General features: G+C 41.2%; 1 non-coding gene across 1 annotated transcript; it reads left to right on the top strand.

Annotated features, from left to right (window-relative positions):
• The first annotated feature begins 719 nt into the window (after window positions 1-719).
• Window positions 720-826, top strand: LOC118488494. The gene has a single exon (XR_004885032.1). It is a non-coding gene; the product is annotated as a small nucleolar RNA R71 (small nucleolar RNA).
• Window positions 827-7,614: the final 6,788 nt, after the last annotated feature.

The raw sequence follows: 7,614 nt of genomic DNA, 5'->3' as shown, positions 1-7,614 counted from the left end.
CGCCTTGCGGTCTCTCGGAAAAATTTTGTGCTAGTTGATTTATTTGTTTTTCTATGTTTTGAATGCTAGCTTGTTGATTCCTAAAATTAGATTCTAATTGTAGAAATCTTTCCGAGTTTTTCTTATCAGTGTCGGAGACGAGGCGAGATATAGTATCTTCGAGCCTTTCTCGTCCACCATGTTGTTGAGTGAAATTTTGTGACTCATTTCTTGATTGCTGAAAGTTTGTTCGTTGGGTTTGTTGGTTACTACTATTGCCGGTTTCCCTCCAACCAAGGTTTGGGTGGTTTCGCCATCCTTGGTTGTAAGTTCCCGTTGGAGGACCCGACGGCCTAGGTCTATTATCAATGTAGTTTACCATTTCTTGTTGATCGTCCGTTTCTTTCATGCAACTCCAATTTTCATGTGACCCACCACACCCTTCACAAGCCATAACCGAGACTGTTTTTGTCATTTCTAGTTTTTTAATTTTTGAAGAAAGGGCCTCGATTTGGGCTTGTAAAGAGGTGCTTTCGTCGACCTTATGGGCGCCCGGGGCGATAGACTTATTTCCCCGGGGAGTGTGCCATTGAAAATTGGTTTGAGCAATTTCCTCAATTTGATTATATATTTCGTGTGGGCGTCGATTACCTAAAAGTCCCCCGGAGCTAGAATCAAGTGTCTGCCTAGTGTGTGGCAACAATCCATTGTAGAAAGTGGATACTTGTTGCCATATTGCGAGGCCATGATGGGGGCACTTGCGTAGTAGCTCCTTGAACCTTTCCCATGTTTCATATAAGGATTCCCCGTCCTCTTGTGAGTATGTATTAATTTCAGCCATCAATTTAGCAGTTTTAGAAGGAGGGAAATACTTATATAGAAACTTTTGGGCTAGTTCATCCCAGGTGTTTACCGATCCAGCTGGGAGGGTGTTGAGCCAAGCTTTCGCTCGGTCTTTTAGTGAGAACGGAAACATACGGAGGCGTATGGCGTCGTTTGATGCTCCATTGATCCGAAAGGTATCACATATTTCTAAGAAATTAGTTATATGTAGATGAGGATCCTCGTCCGCAAGCCCGTGGAAGGTTGCGGAGTTTTGGAGCATTTGTATCAAATGCGGTCGGAGCTCGAAGTTATTGGCTTCGACATTCGGAGCATTGATAGCGGCGCCAAGATTACCTACGGTGGGCCGTAGATAATCCATAAGGGTACGTTGGTCCGCCATTGGGGGTGGATCACCCGAAACCTTCTCTTGGTTTTTGGCTTTTAACCTTTTTCTAAGAAAGCGTTCGGGTTCTTCTAGCGGTTCTTTTATGTCTTTATTAGAACTGGAGCTCATACACTATGTGAGGATGGTGTCGGGTTCCAAGTCCTGCAATAAAAACAAAAAAGAATGTCGGTCAGAAGGTTCACCACGGCCCCGTGTTGAGCGAACACGGCCCCGTGGTCGGAAATACAGTGATTGTTTTCCAGATCCCAGTTACTAGAGGTTGGACACGGCCCCGTGTTGCACCGGCACGGCCCCGTGGTCAGCCTTCTGTAACTTGAAAAACAAAAACTGCCAGTAACTTTGCTGAGCACGGCCCGTGTCCGACCAGGCACGGCCCCGTGCTGAGCTCTGCAGAAGCTAAAAATCTAAGAAAAAATCCTAAAAAATTAAAGAAAAATAAAAATATGATTAGGCCGTTGATTCCTAACTTTCTTAAAATCCTTGTGTCCCCGGCAACGGCGCCAAAAACTTGATGTGTGTTAGTGTATATATATTTTTAGATATATATTTAAGCCCTTTTTACACTTTTAGCCAAGTTTTAAATTTATAAAACACGATATTCACTAACACTAAACACACATATGGGCAAGTGCACCCATCGTGGACGTAGTATAGTGTTGGTAAGATACCGAGGTCGTCCAAGGACACAAGAGCTTTTAATACCGGTTTATCCTCAACGTCTAATCAAATCAAAAAGTTAGAAAAATGTTTTAAACTAAGAAAATTAAAAACTAACTAAATGCTGAAAAATAAAAATAAAATAAAAACAGATAGACAAGATGAATCACTTGGTTCCGACACGTGTATTAGTATAACCTTTGATTATTTTCGCACTTTTGCACTTGTTTAAGAGATTATCTTAGTTATTGTAGTAGGCCCCTCTTTTGAAGGCGACGTTACCCTCAACCCAGTAGTTTGAGTCAGCAAGGATACAATCCTAAAGGGTCGGATTATTGAAAGATAATGAATTAAGTTATTAATGCAAATTATGGTAGGCCCCGCTTCTGGCGGTGACGTTACCCTCGGCTAAGTAGTCTGAGTCAGCAGGGATACAGTCCTAAATAGCCGGGTTATAGTATTAATAGTAGTTAACTTATGAGGGGGTCAAAGAGTTTGGATCCCCGCCATCCAATACCTATGGGCATTGAAGGAGATCCTACTAAATTTGACCCAGGTCCCAAGCAGGACCTCTAAACGCTGAACAAGGGCAAGACCCTTACCAAACCGTTCCCTTAACCCCCGACCAGGTAGCCAACATACCTCCATATAGACCGTGGAGATATGAATGGTGAAAATCTTTTATTTTATATAGACAGTAAAATAATGCCAAGACACCACGGACAAACGATAAGGAAAGATCACCTTCAACATAAGTAACTAGTTATTAAAGTCATTAATACAAAACCAAATAAAAAGTGCAAAAGATTAAAAATAAAAAGTATTATACTAAACACTTGTCTTCACCAAGTGATGTAAGAGACTTAGGCAAACATGGCCTTGATTGTCAAGAACTCTTACGATCAATCTTGGATCCCGAGACGACTCACACACTCTACGATGGACAATGGATGATGGTGGTGGATGATGGTGTTATGGTGGTGGTGGGTGGTGGATGAGGTGTGAGAGAGGTGGTGTGCCAAGGGATGAGAGAGAATGAAACCAAGCTCCTCTATTTATAGGCTGAACAGAAGGCTGGACACGGCCCCGTGTCCGCTGGACACGGCCCCGTGCCCGCCTGACACTCTCTCTCCTCATTAATTGTAATTGCGAATTACAATTAATGCGCCTGCTGTACTTTCACCACGCCCCCGTGCTCGCTGGACACGGCCCCGTGGTGGGCAATGGAAGCTTCTACTGGTTTGTCTTTTTTTGCTGCTTCCTGGGCACGCCCCCGTGTTCGCTGGACACGGGGCGTGTTCAGACTCTGTTTCCTTCTTTTTGCCTTGGGAGGTGCCGTTGAGGGTCCGGGCAGTCCACTTTTGTTCCTTTTCTTGTATTTATGGTAGAATTAGTGGTCTTTTTGCTTCTTTTGTGATTTTGAGCTCATTTCATCCTGAAAATACAAAAGGAAGACAAAAACACTCTTTTTCCAACATTAGTACTTAAAAAGGGTTAGTTTTATGCCTTAATTGATGTGTTTTATATGTTGCATTTTACACACATCATTGATGCTCTTGTTGGTGAAGCGAATCTGCCCAATGATCTCACAGAAAAGGAAAAAAAGGATATTCTTGAAAAGGCGCACAATGCCATTATTCTGAGTTTGTGAGATAGGTTTTTGAGAGAGGTCTCAAAAGAGACATCTGCAGGTGGAATTTCGGTGAAATTAGAATCTCTGTATATGACCAAATCACTGGCAAATCGTTTGTACTTGAAGAAGAGACTGTACACCTTCAATATGAGTACAGGGAAGACTCTGGAAGTTCATACAGACGAATTTAGCAAGTTGATTTTAGATTTAGAGAATATTGAAGTTACTGTAGAAGATGAAGATCAAGCGATATTGTTCTTGACATCTCTTCCTCAGAATTTTGAGCATTTTGTAAATACACTTATATATGTGAGAGATACGTTAATAATGGAAGAAATTCTTGCAGCCCTCAAGTCAAAAGAACTAAAGAAGAAACTTGATGTTAAAGAAGAGAATGGAGATAGGCTGTTTCTGAGAGGCAGATCTGAGCAGAAAAACATCAAAGGAAAAAGGGGGCTCTAGGTCTAAGTCCAAATTCAAAAGAAAGTGCTATATATGCAATTCAGAAAAACATCTCAAGAAGGATTGTCCAGAAAGGCATAAAAAGAAGAAGTGTCATGCAAATGTGTCCTAGAACTAAGGTAACAACACTCCTGAAAACTCTTTATACAGTTATGAGAGTGATGATGTATTAGTGATTGCAAAGTCTCCTAAGAGTGATGATTGGATCCTTGATACTAGTGGATCTTTCCATATGACTCCACATGAAGAATACTTCAAAGATACTGATATGCAATGGAACTGAGATATTTGTTAGACCATGTTCAATAAAGGGGCGGGGTTATGTTGTGTTTAAACTTAACAATGGAACTGAGATAATTTTTGAAAAGGTTAGATATATTCTAGATTTGACCAGGAATATCATATACTCTTAGAACCTTTGAGAAGGCTAGACTTAGTGTTAGTCTAAGAGATTGAAAGGCTAAAGTCATTAAAGGATCAATGGTCATGTTAACTAGTACAAGGGGTGAGAACAATATATATATATATATATACACGTTAGATGGAAAGTGGTTCTTGGCATGAATTGTGTTGTAGGACAAATACAGATGAATGAGGAAAATTTGTGGCACAGAAGGCCGGGCCATATAAGTGATCAAGGTCTAATGGAGTTAAAGAAGCATGAAGTCCTTGGTGAATTCAGAGAGAATGGGGCAGCTGTTTGTGATTCTTGTGTAATGGGAAAGTCACATAGGATTAAGTTCAACAAGAAGATTCATTGTATAACTTAGGGGGGTACTTGACTCTGTCCATTGTGACTTATAGGGCCAGGCAAAAAAGAGTCTTTAGGAGGTGCCCTGTATAGTCTGTCTTTGGTAGATGATTATTCAAGGAGGGTTTATTAACTCGATTACCGCAATGGCTACAAGATGTATTTGCCCAACCCCAATGTCTCTATCAAAACATTGGTCATGCTTTAAGGTGATTGGTTCACGCCCGTCCTCCCCGGTACGGTATGAGGGTGCCAAACCTAATAGCGCTATCAACTAATAACCTCGTTGCCTCCCCGACAACTATGGGTAGATGTAAGGGGTCTTATATGATAGAAATGAGTAATAACAAACATCCCATTAATCTGACATTCCTCACCAGAACGTTACCCGATATCCCTCCCCGGGATGCATGCTTGGAAAAAGAGCAGTGAACTCACCTTCGGTTTGCTCGGTTAGATTAAATGCCCGTTAAACAGTTGATTAATCAAATCCTATTGTAGTTACCAGATTCAGTCAGTTTCTCAATCACATAACGTAAGTTGTACCACGTATCATGCAAGTAACATACACATATCATCATGCATTTTGGGAACTCGTGTAGCAATCAACAACAATTTAGTAAACAACACCTAACGAACAACGCTTTTTATCATATAACACTTAAACAAACAACGTATGGGCCCATCTACATGAAACTTCCTAGATTAAGTCGCTCGGGCCCAACCGGTCACACGGCCCAATATTCAATTAGTTCCTACGCGGCCCATTCACCAACAATCCATGTTTAATTTAAACAATGCAGCCCAATAAACTTTTTGATCTAAACCACATGTGTTAAGCCCAATCAACAATTCAAACGAAACACATTGGTGTGGGCTTGGCTGATGACCCGTGGCCATGCAGCCCAGCCGCGTCGTAATGGCTATGCAGCCCATCAAATCCCTTGGCCCAACAATCCTAATGTCCATTTACTAATTGCACAGTTAGTCCCATTAAGCAATTTCCCTTGTCTCACATACTTGTTAGCATAAATCTTGCACATAATCTACTCATCACAGCATTGATTCACTACTGTTTGTTTCTAGATTTTAACAAATCATCCCTTTATAATCAAAGGGATCATCTAATTAACAGGTGGTTAACATGCCATCCTAATCCTTTACTTCAATAGACTTCGCTCTCATTGAATCGGCACATCCTAACATGGTTTATTAATTACATAAACCCCCTTTAAAACTTCATGATAAAAATTGTACACGCAACAGTCTAATTATATGAATTCTATATTATCCAAACAATCGATTATGATTATATGAATTTTATATTCATCACAGCCCACTTATCAAAGCATAATCATCTAGTAACATGTAAACAATTAATCCACTTAGTCATCAAATACCAATGCAATCAGTAACCATAGTCAAGATTCGATACCACTAGGCATGTAAGACAAAGAGATTTAGAGATTTGATTCAAACATAAAGATATTATACACACTAACCGAATGCTAGAAAGTTACTGCTTCGAGGGGGGGGGGTTCCACTGTCGTCGCACAATAGGTAGGGAAGTAGGGTTTGTATTACTTTGTGTTCATAACAATTTACGTATACATAAAAGGTAATAGTTTGGGGCGGTTGTTCCTTTGGACCGAACTGGGCCTAAGCCCACACACTTGGACTTCCGTGACCAAAGGTAAAAGTGATGGGTTGGGCTCTAATCTAGTTGGGTTCTCTTTGGCTTCAAAGATTTGGGATGCGGCCCAATTAAAACCACCATTTTAAATGAAAACACGAGGACGTGGCCCAATCATATACACGACACAGGATTCGGGCCCAATTTACACACTTACACACATTTACTCAAACACATAATACATTTAGCAATTAAATTGCAGTCACAAGCATTTACTAATTTTTATCGTCGCAAGGAAAATATGAACGAGAAATAACGAGAAACAAGATCACGTGACAAAGAGATACTGACCTTGAAAGTTAGGGTTGTCACATCATCCCCAACTTGAAAGAAATTTCGTCCCGAAATTTGACAAGTAAGTACAGAGGAGTGAAGTGATAAATCAAGATTGTTGCAGATTTTCCTCAGGTGCCACATCATCCCCAACTTGAAGAGGAATTTCGTCCCAAAATTCACCAGTAGTACCAGATTTAGATTGATCATTAGGAAAGAGTTGAGGATACTTAAGCTTCATCTGATCCTCATGCTCCCACGTGAACTGCGGTCCACGCCTTGAGTTCCAACGAACTCTCACAATCGGGATACGACTATGTTTACGCACCTTGACCTCTCAATCCATGATATCGATCGGTTCTTCGACAAATTGCAACTTGTCATCGATTTTCAGCTCTTGAAACGACATAATCAGTGTTTCATCAGATAAACACTTCTTCAACTGGGAAACGTGAAAGTCATCGTGAACATTACCCAACTCAGGAGGTAGCTCAAGTTTGTAAGCCACTTTACCAATCCATTCCAGAATTTTGAATGGCCCAACGTAACTTGGATTAAGCTTGCCGCATTTCCCAAAACGCACCACACCCTTCCAGGGTGAGACCTTCAACATGACACGATCATTAACTTCGAATTCCAAAGGTTTTCTACGCTTGTCGGCGTAGCTTTTCTGACGATCACGCGCTGCTGCCATACGATTCCTGATCTGAATAATCTTTTCTGAAGTTTCAAGTACAAACTCAGGACCTGTGATCTGGCTGTCACCCACCTCAGCCCAACAGAGAGGAGAACAACACTTTCGCCCGAGTGCCTCAAACGGAGCTGCCTGAATACTAGTGTGGTAGCTGTTGTTGTAGGAGAACTCTATCAACGGTAGATGTCTCTCCCATTCCTTGCCAAAATCGACCACACATGCCCGCAACATGTCTTCAAGT

The sequence above is a fragment of the Helianthus annuus genome, chromosome 16 (assembly GCF_002127325.2).
Source record: "Helianthus annuus cultivar XRQ/B chromosome 16, HanXRQr2.0-SUNRISE, whole genome shotgun sequence".
NCBI classification, from domain to species: Eukaryota; Viridiplantae; Streptophyta; class Magnoliopsida; order Asterales; family Asteraceae; genus Helianthus; species Helianthus annuus.
This window is presented reverse-complemented; position numbering and strand designations above follow the sequence as displayed.